The sequence below is a fragment of the Salarias fasciatus genome, chromosome 16, assembly GCF_902148845.1.
Source record: "Salarias fasciatus chromosome 16, fSalaFa1.1, whole genome shotgun sequence".
NCBI classification, from domain to species: Eukaryota; Metazoa; Chordata; class Actinopteri; order Blenniiformes; family Blenniidae; genus Salarias; species Salarias fasciatus.
The window spans coordinates 13,287,759-13,302,150 of record NC_043760.1 but is presented as its reverse complement, the minus strand read 5'-3'; the positions used below and the strand labels follow the sequence as shown (position 1 = coordinate 13,302,150).

The 14,392-nt window shown below is 39.9% G+C and overlaps 1 protein-coding gene across 2 annotated transcripts in view; it reads right to left on the bottom strand.

The window, feature by feature from the left end:
• LOC115403006 (zinc transporter ZIP10-like) overlaps positions 1 to 7,366 on the bottom strand; it is a 31,330-nt gene extending 23,964 nt beyond the window's left edge. For both annotated transcript variants that reach the window (XM_030111744.1, XM_030111746.1), the window contains exon 1: positions 7,241 to 7,366. The gene's annotated coding sequence lies outside the window, so the exon portion shown is untranslated. The remainder of the gene's footprint in view (positions 1 to 7,240) is intronic.
• Between the last annotated feature and the right edge of the window lie 7,026 nt (positions 7,367 to 14,392).

The window sequence follows — 14,392 nt, the reverse complement described above, 5'->3', positions numbered from 1 at the left end:
GTTTAGGCAAGTGCCTTTTCCTTATTTTACTCAAGTATTTGCACTTTAGGGTACACAATTAAACAAGTGTTTGTTGCATATTTCAATAAAGGTTTAATTAACTATCATCTGAATTGTCTTTATTTTTAGTTAGAATATACCTTAAACACTTAAAAGCTGAAATTTAATTGTGGCTATATAAGAGCAGCTTCATGGTGGTGCGATAAACTATGTTTTACTTTAATTTATGTATGATGCGATTAGTTGACTAATCGAAAAAATAATCGGTGATTAGTCGACTACCAAAATCATAATTTGTGGCAGCCCGTGTGTGTGTGTGTGTGTGTGTGTGTATGTGTGTGTGTGTGTGTGTGTGTGTGTGTGTGTGTGTGTGTGTGTGTGTGTGTGTATACGTGGTTAACCGTTTCATTATTTTGGCCGTGGTGAAAATTAACTTGCAAAGTCTAAAACAGAGCAGGTTTCCTCGGATGTTATTCCACACCTGACGGTTCATAAAAATAACACCGTGTCCTGGAAACACTCCCAGTGAGTTTTACATATTAATCTTGAGCTCATCTACCGCTTACTGTCGGCATCTGGTTTGTGTTTAGGTCAGGGGTGTCCTGATTTTTCCTACAGTGGACCACAGACAGAAAAAAAATATAAAGGCAGGGCCCTGAATCATGAGGTTTCTACACTCTTTAAGCAAGGGGTGTGAAACATGAGGCCCATGGGCCAAAACCAGCCAGCAAGAGTATCCAATCCAGCCCCACAAACCACCAAGCAAATTATAAAAATTTCCAAGAAAACATGGATTTTTTTTTAAAGAAATTTCCAAGTTCACTAGTGAACACAGCACCACACTGAGACCCAAACTGAAACATCTGCTGCCATGAAACAGACCCACCTCACTGTTAGCAGACTAGCATTATGCTGTTGTGTCAATATCAACAACTGTGTTGTGTAGATATTGTCTCAATTTTCATTATGTAGACTGCGGCGCAACATAAAAAAAATATTTTGGTTTAAATTTAAAGGTGCATTAAGGAGTTTGCACATTTTATCTGAAACAGCGGCCCCTGCAGGCCTTGGGCGTAATGCAACTTAGTGAAAAACTCGTGCCTGTGGCTCGCGTGCACGGAAGAGGGGAACTCCTTCCTCGCTCTTTTAGTAGCGTTCGAGTAAAATTTAAATTTCTTTTACCTGGTGGAGTCTGTGCTGGAGCTGTGGCAGTGCTACAAGCCAGTCTTTTCTTACTTTCTGGAAGATCCTGCTCAGTTGTTGCTCACTAAGCATCTGGAGGAGTAATGGCGGACAAAATGAAACTTAACTCCATCAAGCCAGCCGGAGCGTGCATTACATCATTCCTTTCAAATTCTCCCCCAAAAAATTCTGGTGCCGGACCGGCACTGCAACTTTCAAGTGACAATTTAGCGCTGTTAGCGGTACTTGTAATGAATGTGTCAGGGCACATTGTACACATCATTAAAAATGTGTAACATATTTATGGTGGAAAATAAGTATTTTTATAGTTGAAAAACTCCTTAATGCACCTTTAAAACTTATTATGGCACTGTTCTAAGAGAACACTCAATATGAAATTGGGACATACGTGGCCCCAGAACTGAAATGTGTCTGACACCGCTGGTCTAAACTAATTTGTGTTACTTTGGTTTTGCCTTCTTTCTTTTTTTTTTTTTTTTTAAAGAATCACCAGGAGCAACAATTTCCTTAATGTTCCCTTATTTTGTTTTTTGAAGTTGAGTTGATCAACACAGTACTGAAATTGACAAATACGGCAGAGTCCAGGGTTGGTTTAATATATAAACCACGCTTCACAGCAATTTCAGAATCACAAATGTTCTCCGGGCTGCAGAGGGTCATCGGACTATCATTTAGTTTAGGTCAACCAGACCTGAGACTGCAGTCGTGCAATACTCCTCCTCACAAAACCCATCTTAGTCAAACAATCTATAATAATGGAAATAATCTTAAGGTGAAGCCTTGAAAGACTAGATGTGGAGTCCTTGTTAGGCCACACCAGAAAATTTGTGTTGAAAATATAAAAGACCTGAAGCCGTGTGTGAGTGTGCCTGTCTCTAATGTCAACACCGAAAGCCCTTTGAAGTACGACAAATAAAATGTCTAAACTTTGCTCCAGTGTTGCTACACTTCAACTTCAGACATCAACAGTAAGTATAGCTTAAATATTTGGATCAGTACATGCAGTTCAAACACCGAGAACTCAGAAACAAACGCCAAGCATGTCTGTGTTGACAAAAACCTCATTACATTCAAGTCCACAAGGAAAAGGGGCTAATTTGGGAACGTTTATTTGTGAATCATGAAGATTCTGACATGAAAAGACGATGGGGAACTTCACAACTTTCAAGTTTTCAAACTGTTCAAGCAGTTTGTGTCTAATATTTTGTACTGCGGGGAGTTTGTATTTTTACACTCTCCTGGCTTATTTGTACCTACATGACAGTAAGCTTCAAGTTGAGTTGAACCAGTTTACAAACCGATGCCATTCAATAACCTCTCTGCTCATTTAACACCCAAAAACATAATTTGATGGCCACATTTTACATTTTGGAGGATAAAACAAGAATGGCAGCTGAACAGACAGACCAGCAAAAGGCGTGGCTAATCATAAAACAATGAAGATGTTCAAGTTTTTATCATCAATACAGACATTGTGTTTGACCTTAAATATACTTTTGGTCAAAGGGCTGGCAATGTGTTCTGCCTTCAGAGTAGAAAAAAAAACAATCAAAAGTTATTCTTCAAGTCTTAGGACTTTTGTCCGCATTAGCATAGCTTAGCGTAATAACCTTATACTGTACATTTGTTCTCCCTGAATCTGAAATAACAGAATGTTCAATTAAACTTGGACTGCGTACAAGCTACTTTTAAAAAGCTAAATAAAAAAAAAAAAACGCAAGCTGCAACACTACCGCTGCTAATTGTATTTACTTTCTTTATAACAAGGAATAATCCACAAATAAGCATCAGAGTTACCCTGAATTTGTCCACGTCCTATAAGCTTATTTTAGAAGTTTAGTAAGCAAATCTGAGACTAAAACAATGTATTAATTCACACTATTCACACACGAGACATCATTATGTACAAAACATACGAGCCAAGGTCCCATTGGATAAGCCTTGATGTTCTTTCCAGGAATGCCATACCTTGAATCATTACACTATTTAAGAGGTGAACATTTGATCTTTGTTGGTTGTGAACAAAAGCAGCATTGTTCCATGTAAGCATTTTCAAACATATAGCCAAGCAATGGAAATCTCTGGTAATGTCTCAAGGCGAGATGTTCAAGCTGTAAACAAGATTTGATAACAAGTTAACACCAAAAGGGGAATTCCACTGATAGCACACAAGGTTTGAACACAACTCAAAGCTCCTGCATCTGAATGAACAGTTGAAGTTTTTCTATTTCTCTGAGGGGCTTTGTTAGTTCTCAGAGAATAACCCAGACAACACATTCAGGGTCATCTCAGCTTAGTCTTAAGATTACTAATATCTTATATAAGACTCGTGCAAAGGTCAAGAAGCTTGAAAATCATTGGTTTTAATAAACATGGAGGGGTGTTGTTGACAGCACTTCGGCCACTGTAGGATAAGAGATGTGTTGAGTGTGAGCTTTATATTCCCATCCCTCCAAATTCTGAGCTGACTCTGTGAAAGGCCTTTTAATTAAGAGGTAGGGTATAAAACCGCCATCCTCACCTTCTCTTTAGCAGAGACAAGGACTTCCCACGAGCACCCTGTGCTACCAGATCCACATCTGTTCTGTTCAAGTGACACTCTGGGATTCACAGCTTTTGTTAAATCCTCCCACATTAGTTCACCGTAAGTGACGTGTGCACTATTAAGAGTATTTGTTTATATTAAAGGCACTGATTCAAAAGATTTTCTATCATCATCGTGGAAAAGCTGTCCTCATGACTGTCGATGCTTCTTCCTAAACTCAGGATGCCACACTTGAGAGAAGTGTACATAATGTGACAAACTCTCCAACTGAACAGATTCATAGCGGGTACTAAGAGGGGCTACAACCCATCATTTTTATTCTCACTGTCTGAAGGGCCTGTAAAGAAAACTCTACAGTCCACAGCGCATTTCTGAGGCTTGATATCGTTAACCATGCACTTGTGACATAATTCTACTTGAACTCTCTCGAATAAAAATGTAGTTCAAATAAAAGCAGCATGTCTGAGCATGTCTGAGCTGGCACATCTGTGTGTTGATAGAGATTGTTAAGCATTCATTTCCAGCTTTGTAAATAAAGCCCATATCCTGATTGGGGAAAATAAGATAGTCACTTTGTGCACTTTGGAACACAGTCTAACAAAAATTATGAAAAACTGATTCTTGAGAGAATTTGTCTGTGGGGTCGCAATAAATTTTCTTAGGTCAAAATGTGGTCACGGCTCAAAAAAAGATTAGGAACTACTGTGTTAATATAAGGCTGTGCTGTTCTTATCTGTTGTGTGTGAATGTGTTTGTGTGTTTCAATTGCATCTGAAGACTTACACTAAAGGTTTCTATTCTATTGTGAAAGCAGCCACCATTAATTCTGAGTGTGAACAGTCGGGGCCCATATGTGGTATGTTTATTTTACTTAACCAGGCCTCAAGGTGACAGTTGGAAATACTAACCCAAATGAAAATGTGTTAATTCTGAATTCATTACATCTAAAATGGGTACATTTTTCCACATCAGGATCTCATAATTACAAGGTAAGATGTGTCATGCTTTTCTTCTTCAGTGAATACGATGCACTTCTGTCAAAAAGAAGATTAATGAGGAAAATATAGTTATTTACTGAACTCAAAAATTAGAAAAATGTAATAATTTTCATATTTGGACTGTGACGTGCAGAGGAAGAACAAGTTAAGTCTGCACTCATCACTATGATTTTCCATTCATTACAATGAAAGCCATTTATAACCAGATGACATTAAGTAGAGGGCATGTAAGCAAACACTTTGAGGTGACTGCTGAGTGTATTTCAAGAAATTATAAGCACTGGATTACTGTGATGACTAAGGGCAACGGTAGGAGGGTGTGTGAACTTGATTGAAACTTTTATTTAGACCTGAAAAAGTGGACAGTGTTCTCATGAATTAGCTTTCTCTGTGGAAAAATGGATTTCAGGGAAAGTTGAAAATTGTGTTTTCTCAAAAAGTCAATTACATATTCATGTTTAAATTCAAGCTCATACTTTACTGCAGGTAAAACTACAGGTGGTATGTAGAAAGAATCGTTTGAATAACATCTTTCTCTACTGATATAACAGACATGACACACAAATCTTATCCTGCCTGTCAAATCCACCCTAACATCTTTTGTCTAATGTATCAACAATCTCTCAGTATGTTCAGACCATGTCCACCTGGCCAGTGTATCTATTAAGTGCATTGGCGTCTAGAGAGAACATTCAATCTTCACACAAAAGCCCCAAGCATAGGCTTTTTGGCACAAGGTAACGACAATCAGTCCTTAAATGAAAAATCATGGAAACTCATGTCTTGTCTGGACAAGAATGTCTTGGTTATCAAGAGAGTATTATTGATTTGCACTGTTTGGCACCTTATTGTCAGAGGCAAAAGGGAACTTTCAGCATCACTTAAAAGTACCGCAAGGTCAGACAAAGCTTCCTAATTCCTGAAAATGATGGAACCCTGAACAATGTGCTTGTTAACATGACAGACACTGTGTGTTGTCTTAACAGATACTACAGTTTAGGTGTTTAATATGAAGATGAGGGAAATTGTGCAGATTTCTGACAGAATCAAATAAATAGGTCATTTATCAGCTTCTCTGTTTGAAGCTTGCATTACTTGAACAAATGTGTCTAACAGCTGTTCATTTGCATGCTCAGTTCTCTCACATTAGCTCACCAAGTCCTTTATAGCTCTGAGCAGATTCTAAATCAGGGGTGTCAAACATAAGGCCCGTTGGCCCAAAACCAGCCCACAAGAGGCTCCAATCCAGCCCACCAAACTGCCAAGCAAACTATAAAAATCTCAAAGAAAGCAAGGGTTTTCTTAAAGTAGCAGACACAGCAACCTGAGTTGAGATTTCAGCAATGCTGCCATGTTAGTCAGCTACCTCGTGGCTTTCAAACTAGCCACAAAGGCATCCTGTCAGGGTGACTTTGCAAAAAACCTGTATGATGCAACAAGCAGTTTCTAGCGCCATTTCACTGCGTAGCACCTGAAGAGAGGAAGTTGTGTTGGGATTAGAAAAAGTCCTAGTTTGATTTCAAGAAATTATAGACATTTTCACCACATATATTCTGTTAAGTACAACTTTAAATTTCAATGGCGCCATTTTACTGGTCTGGCACAGTCAAGATGAAACTGGGCTGAATGTGGCCCCAAACTGTGTTTGACACCCCTGATCTACACAGTGTGTTTAACATTTAAAACAGTTTAGGTGCCTGAGGATAGTTAGACGACAGAAACTGGCCGCATTTATGCCCCAAAAACTAATAAAAGACACCACTGGTCAGTTTCACTGTATGGATTAAAAAAAAAAAAAAAGGGTTCGATTATATTTCTGCAACAAATCAGTTATTCTTAGTCCTTTACAGCTCTGATCAGTGAACTGAAGCGAACTGTAAAAAAGGAAGTGCTCGCAGATTAGCTAATCCTATGGCGTCGGCTTTACACAAAGGCAGGAAGCACGAGGAAAGGTTTAAAACACGATGTAAACACTAGAAAAAGCAGTAAAGCTGCGAGCCGGGTGAGCAGAGAGAGGCTGGACGACGCAGGGGAAGGGGGGGGAGGCATAGAAGCCGCACGTGGTGAGCCTATATCCCCCACGAGAATAGCCGCTCAGCGCCACTGAGACGTGACCGAAACACGACGGCGACAAATCGTACAAAACCAACACTTAACCTCCACAAAAATAAGACAACGGAGTCCTCAATCCTCCCCTAAAAATCACCCAAAGCACAACTTTAAAGCTTAACGCCCCTTTTGTGTTAAGAGCCTCCTCGTGCCTTAGCTAATGCTAAAGCTAGCTCATAAAGGAAGGCAACAATCCGAGCCGCCGCCGTTAGCTAGCAGACGACTCCCAGGAAATTAGCCCCACAAAGAGTGCGACACGAATTTTGTATATTCCTTCCCAAACGTCCGCGGCGGCGGTGTGTTACAGCCACACGCATCGGCAGACACCGCCCGGGTCCATGTTGTGGGAGTGAATGATAACAAATGGGTTTTTTTATATAGTTACCTCACTCGAGTGCCGTGTGCATCTCCTCTCCGCTCGGTACCAAAAACCGCCGTCTGCTTTACGTCAAAGCGCGGGAGGTCAGCGTATCCACCAACACGACTTACGGAGTTGACGGGAGAGTCTCGGCGGCGGAGCGGCGGCTGTCTGCGCAAAGTGCGCAGTGCTCTGAAGAAGGCTGTGACGCCGCTTTCCGCCTTGAGCGTGGGCTGTGTCATGTGACTGTCTGAGGGAGCACGTGTGGACCGGTTTTTACTTTAAGAATGCTCGGAAGATAACGCGATCACGTTTTTTACTTTTTGATTCATGTGTATATAAAAAGTACACATAGCGTTGCATTCAAATCCCAAGTATTTTGCTCGAGTCTACCTTAAAGCAGGCGTAAACCCCCACCTTTTTCACCAGGAAGTTGTAGTCATTTCCTCATTCACTGATCGTTCCACCAGTTTCCATTATCTCCGTGTTTCTGTTTTTTAATCAGTATGCCATTGTAGGTGCGTGTAAAATGGATAAAGAAAAGATCTATTGTGTTTTTAAGTATATTCATTAAATAGATTGGTTGGTTGAGGCTTTATTTTGAACATGCAAACAAAATAAACGACGAATCAAAAAAGAAAAGGGAAAAAAGACACAAAAAAAAGAACAAACAAATGTAAAAAAAAATTCTCAATTTAAATGTAAGAAATTGATACATTTATTAGGGGTTTGTTTGTGACTTTTTAATTAACTTATTCATCACAAGATAAAAATAATAGTGAAAAAAAAAGAGCTAACATAAAAGATGAATTTATTGCTTTAGTAATTTTAAAAGGATCTTTCCGTCCCTCTCTTTTTTAAAAAGTCCACTTTTCGAATATGGTATTATTTATTGACATACCTGACATATAAATGTGTAGATGTAAATAAATGTATTTAATGCCAATATATCCTGCTCAATTTAGATTTAAGTGTGCTTTTCTGTTGCTGCATGTTCAATATTTTGTGAGGCAATTTCGAATTTAAACTGCAATAAAACTATAGTAAGTTAGTAAGTTAATCTATTTATGGGTACTACGTTGAAAATGCAATAAAACCAGCAGAATCAGACCATTTCTACTTTGAAAAATTCCTTATTAAAATGCTTGAACTTCACAGCTTTTATCCCATGAATGGCACATTTCAGAACTAAGCCGACAACATTAACATTTACTGAAAAGATAATGCCAATAAAAATGGAATTATTTAATTAGGTATTTGGGGGGTTTTTTTTCCCATGAATGGACTTGTAGCCCCTCTTTTGCAGGATTACCACTGAGGCGATTCGTTCACATGACCAGTTAAGGACTCATGCTGACAGCGCAGGGGTCAGGTCCTCAGCATTTTGTCTGGGAATGTGAAGGTATTAATCACCTTGGGAAAGCTTTAATTTCTACATTTACACTCAAATTACTTGTGGTGAGGAATGGAAACACAAAGGGGCTTGGTTAGACCTTTCCAACTGATGGATTAAGCATCAAATTTGCGTGGTTATACTACAGTACATGAAAAATCAAACATGTGATGCAAATTTATGAATGGATTTGTATATTCGATAAAAAAATATATACATTTACTGTAAACTGAGATGAGATATAAGCTGTCTAATGTAAGTGATTAATTGAAATCAATACTTTTAATGAAAACACTTTCTTGCAAAAAAAAGAAAAAAAAAGTAGCATATTGTGTTTCTGCCCCTGCATTGGCCTGGACTACCTGCCTTCAGGAGAAAATTAATTCCCAGGTTTACTTCAGTATCTTGAAGGATAATGTCACGGTGACTGTCTGCCTGCTCTGTGGAGGCTGATACAATGAGATAGCAACCCTGAAACATGAAATAATCCCATTACAGATTACTGACTAAGAAAACATATTTTCTGGAGGGGCCCAGTCAAAGTCTGTATATTCCCAAATAATGAACAAATGCTAAATTGACTTTGTTATTGATTTAGTCTGTTCCAGTGACTGGCAGAAGGCCTGTTGAAAGTTGTGATTGTACCAAGTGAGTGAAACATAGAAGTGGAGTAAAAACTAGAGGCAGGGAGGAGATGGAGCGACAAGGGATGGCTAAATCTACAGCACGGCCTCGGCCTCTCCTTATCGAGTTGACCAACCATACTAGATTCCGTGTTGGAGACCTGTGAAACCTGTTTAACGCAGTAACACATCATCCATTTCTGGGAGGTTGGTTGTAGACCAACAATTTTTTGACTGTGATTTTCTGAACAGAAATTATCCTTGTACAAGCTAATGCTAAATTCCAATGAATAGTTACATGAGAGAAGCTGTTTCCTTTCTTTCTTGAACAAAATGGACATGACAGTTGACAAGATTGTTGTGTAAATGGGAGCTCAGTTTTATCAGTTAGCTGGAGGTGAGCAAGTGCTTGGTACTGTTCCAATCACTCTTTCATGCTACAGAAAGGCGGCCAATAGAAGGCGCACAGAATTTATCCAATCAGCGTTGTCAAATCTGATGTCCAAAGGGCGAAAAAATAGATCACCCCAGGCCACATTTGCCCCTGGGTGTACGTGAGTACATATGATATCAGTGACGGCGATGACAAAGATAGGCGATTTGGGCAGTGAAAATAATTCAATACGGTCTCTTCTCCAAAATCCATTTGAGAGGAGAACATTGGTGGAAGAACTGAAAATAATACAGGGAAGCCCAGACTCCATTCGTTCTTTGACCACAATGCATTTGTGCAGCAGATGGGGGGAAATTTGGACATGGAGAACAGCAGTTGCTTCAGAGGCAAGCTGATATTACTGTCCTGCTAGTTTTTATAAGACACCCAGTAGGTGTTTTTACCTTCTTTTTTTAATTAATTGATATGTACGATTGCTATATGCTAATCAGTACCACTCTGCCACATGGAGACTCGTTTGTGCACGATGCTGCACAGTTCCCAGATTCAGCACTGGAAGCTACCGTGGAGGCCCCCCGAATGTTGAACCAAGCCCAGCTGAGAACAGAGTTATCCCTCATTGATGAGAAAGATCAGTTCAAGGTCTGCAGTGGTGCACTGACTCTGTTCCAGTTTTTCATGGAGAACAACCTTCAGAGCTCGTTCACTGAGACTCTAAGACTTCTCAAGTATCATAATTTCTCATAACTTATGTACAGTATTTTTGTATTCCAATATTAATTTCCTAACATATTTAAAATATCCGACTTGTGTCGTTGATTTACTGCTAATGCACTGTTTCATGTCCTCAACTGTATGTAAAAAGGTAAAAACGTGGTAAATTAAAAATTGTGGTTGTGCAAATATGTTTTTTGGGTTTTGTGCAAAAATGCTAAGTTAATAATATTGGCAGTGAGTCATTATTTCACAGTGCACTGAGCACATCCTGCCATTTCTGTTCAGTTTTACCAGCATGGTTACCTAAACTGACTTGATATGACACAGTCCCACCTACAAAATTGTTCATCAGTGATGCAAAAGTTGGTTTCCAGTGCGTCAAAGATTGTCTGAGGGAAACAGAAAAAAAAAAAAAATCAAACTTAACATCCGTGTAGGTGGCAAAAACACCTTGTACACTGTAGAAGAAGACCCACATTCTTTCACATATTAAGTTGAGTATGCAATATGGATTTTATTACATTGAGGACGACATGTTCATACAGGAAAGGATGAAGCATCAAAACCAAGTACAGTGAAACTAGATCTGAGGTTGGATGCATTTTAATTGCACTCTATCTGCACTTTATTTGAATCTTGAATACATTTTTGATTTGGGTTGAGTCTTGCTTGTCAGAGCTGCATGATAGGTCCTGAAACCAGACCATTTGACTTGCTGCCATCAAAGGCAAACAACATGATAACAATAGTCTTACTCTGAAGACTATATTTATACAGTGAAGTTCAGTTGACCTTGATGGTCCATGCATTTGTGTGTGTGTGTGTGTGTGTGTGTGTGTGTGTGTGTGTGTGTGTGCGTATTTGCAGTGTGCAGGTGATACGCAATGCAGGTGTTTATGCACTCCACCGAGAACACACCGGCTAATTTCTGTCTGCTCGCACCAACTGGACCCCGTCCTGGCTCCTCCCCCACCCTCCTCTCATGATCATGGGGTGATTAATATCAAGTGATTGGCAGCCGTCTGCTCACTTAGCACTCCAGCCATGGCGCCCAGGGGTCTCAGCTAGTCATAAAGCAATGGCAGAAGTGCCATTGTGGCTTCCGCTGTCATTTAGCCAGTACCCAGCCCCAGCAGACGGAGGATGAAAAGTGCCAACGACTGCATTGAATTATGAGCTCGAGTCAGCCCCGGCCATATATACAGCCCAGCACGGGGAGCCATTTCCTGCTGAAATGCCTCTTGCTGCAGATTACTGAGGCAATATTTCCCGCACTGCAACTAGAGTGGTTATGGTCTGCGGGCAATCCACCTGACGCAGCTTTTGCCCATGGATTGGCATGAAAGACGAGGCACTGACTCGTGGTGGAATTGCCTTTTTTTTTTATCACACGGTGGTTAAAAGGTGAGGTGATTTTTAATGAGGACAATCAGGAGTAACTTTTCACACTGAACCATTAGAGGCTGCACGTCTGCGTTGTTTCAGACATGAGTAAGATAGTTTATTAAAGTTGCATAGCCTATTATAAACCTGTATTAGCAAAGTTGAATTAAGGTCATTTATCTTGAGCGTGTCCTTCCATTTGATGGAAATAGGCATTAGCAATATGCCGTCTAGATCTCCTGTTTGTGTGTGTGTGTGTGGGTGTGTGCGTGTGTATTCCTGGCTGACATTTTGCTGACACAGAGCAATGCTGGCACCCCTGCAGACCCTCTGAATCTCTGTCCTGGAGGGCAGCCAAAGACAGACAGAAAGAAGAGAGAGCGAGAGGTACGACAAGTGACAAGTTTTAAATATCAGCTCATTAGCCACCTGTAAACCCATCTAATGAGCCCTCATGGATTTTTCATTCCCTTTTAATCGGGTGGAGGTTGAAGAAAGGCAAGTGCACTCGCTTGTTTTCCCCTCAGGTTTGTTGTACTTGCCAAAGCTGAAAACGCGCACACGCGATACCCACGCGCTTTCCGACTGGCACATACCGGATCGATGCAGGCAGCGGAAGAGTGCTCATTGAGCTCCATCAGGCTCCAGGTGGTGCTTTAAATATCCAGCCATGAAGTAGACTGACCACTTCAGAGTGAAGGCCCACAGATGTGTTTTGTGTCCCAGGGCTGCTTAACTTTTTTCCAAAGTCAGAAAATACTCTTCCGAAACACAAGTTGATTTACAAGACCCCAAGGTCCAAAGTCACCACTGCTCATCTGTAAGCTAAACCATGGAGTATATTTTTTTAATTTAAATATTTTTCCCATCTACATGTTTGAGAGAGCCAGATTTCAGCTATACATCTGGGAGTCATTCGGTATGATGGCAAATGGACATGCTTCGATCCAACTTGGATGAGACAAGATGATTGAGGGGCCAGATCTAATTTTTAGCATATTATTTTTCAAGTTGTGTGTGTGTGTGTGTGTGTGTGTGTGTGTGTGTGTGTGTGTGTGTGTGTGTGTGTGTGATGGGGGGGGGGGGGGGGGGGGGGGGGGGCACATTTGTATGCCACTTTAGGAGGTGTCTTTGATGTCGTTTTTTAGAGGTGGGATTAGCATGTGCCAATGCTGTTAATTATTTCTTTTCCTAAAGCAGAGGATTTCAAACAGCACCCTGGGCCAGCCATTGGAGGAGGTTTTGGCATTTTGAAAAGGCATTCATTCACACTGTATTCAATCTATTTGACAGCAGGTTTTTATTCATCGTCTTACTTGTCATGGCTCGCTTGAAATGACTACACTAACCTTTTTTTTCTAATGATGTGAATCAGCTGATATAGGTAAAAAACTTGCAAAATCTAATAAACATTTTCATCCACTGTTGTTCACTAAGATAAGTGTTGATTTTGCTAATCGGGTACTTAGTGAAAATGATATTTGCTTATTGCATTGCATCAGCTAATAGGTAGGTAATTAATGTAGATATTCAAATTTCACGTGTTGTTTTCTTACAGATTTTGTGGTGTGTCTCCCTTTGAAGCAGCTCTAATGATATCCCAAACATCCTCGGTTCACTCCAGCCCAGATTTCCTTTTGACCCTCTGGCAATTTACATAAAATATGCATGATATTATGACCACCCACTCCCCCGTTTGCACTGAGGTGACCCTGGAGCTACACCGCCAGCCAATCGGAATATGAATAATGCACATATCCCGACGTGATATCTTTAGTACGAGTCATAGCTGCAGCTCCAGATACTTGGGCACAGGCTCTGCTTGCTCCACAGTTTGTCAATTTAACAAAGTCACAAGTTGTACAAACAATGCAATTTTCCAGCTTTGAACACAAATCTGAAAAGAGTTATAACTAAGAGATTTACCAATAATTACTATGATCACAGCTCTTATCAAAGCCAGGCACTGTGTTTGTGATTCTGCTTCCAACTATTTGAAAGACCGTTTCCTTTGAGTTTATTAATCACACAGCAGCAGCAGGATTCATGTGAACATCTCCCTGAGAAAGAGAGCTACATTTATTTTTGCAAGTGGCAGTAAATAAGCTGATAGTTCATTAGGTTGACTTACTGTCACCAAACATGGAAGATTGGGTGAGATTTTAAAATAGATGCAATTTTCTAAATAAAAGATATGTGCTGTCATGCAATCTGAGTTGATAAAATGCATTCAATTGATATGTTATGCTGTAGTTGTCTTGTTTATTTAAGGTTTAATCTGCATCACACTGGTATTTTTCAAACAAAGATTGATCTGTTCAAAATGTTCTTTCTCTCTAATGGTGGAGTTATTTTCTTTTGCAGGCAAACATTTGATGGATTGACACTGAATGCCTCTGCATGCTTAAAGAGAAGGCATGGCTTCTAACCATTAGTAGGACAAATCGCTCAAACAACAAAAACAAGGTTTTTTTTTTGTTTAATTCTCTCAATTAAAGCTCTATGAGACTTTATTGATAAATTTTGAGAACAGAAGTAATCACTTTCTAAGTATAAACCTCATTCTTTTATTACGGATGGCGAGCCGCACATCTGGATGTAGTAATCCTTAAATGAGGACGACTATCCAGGAGAAACTGATGATGCTGCTGTACAGTCAGGTTCGGCAT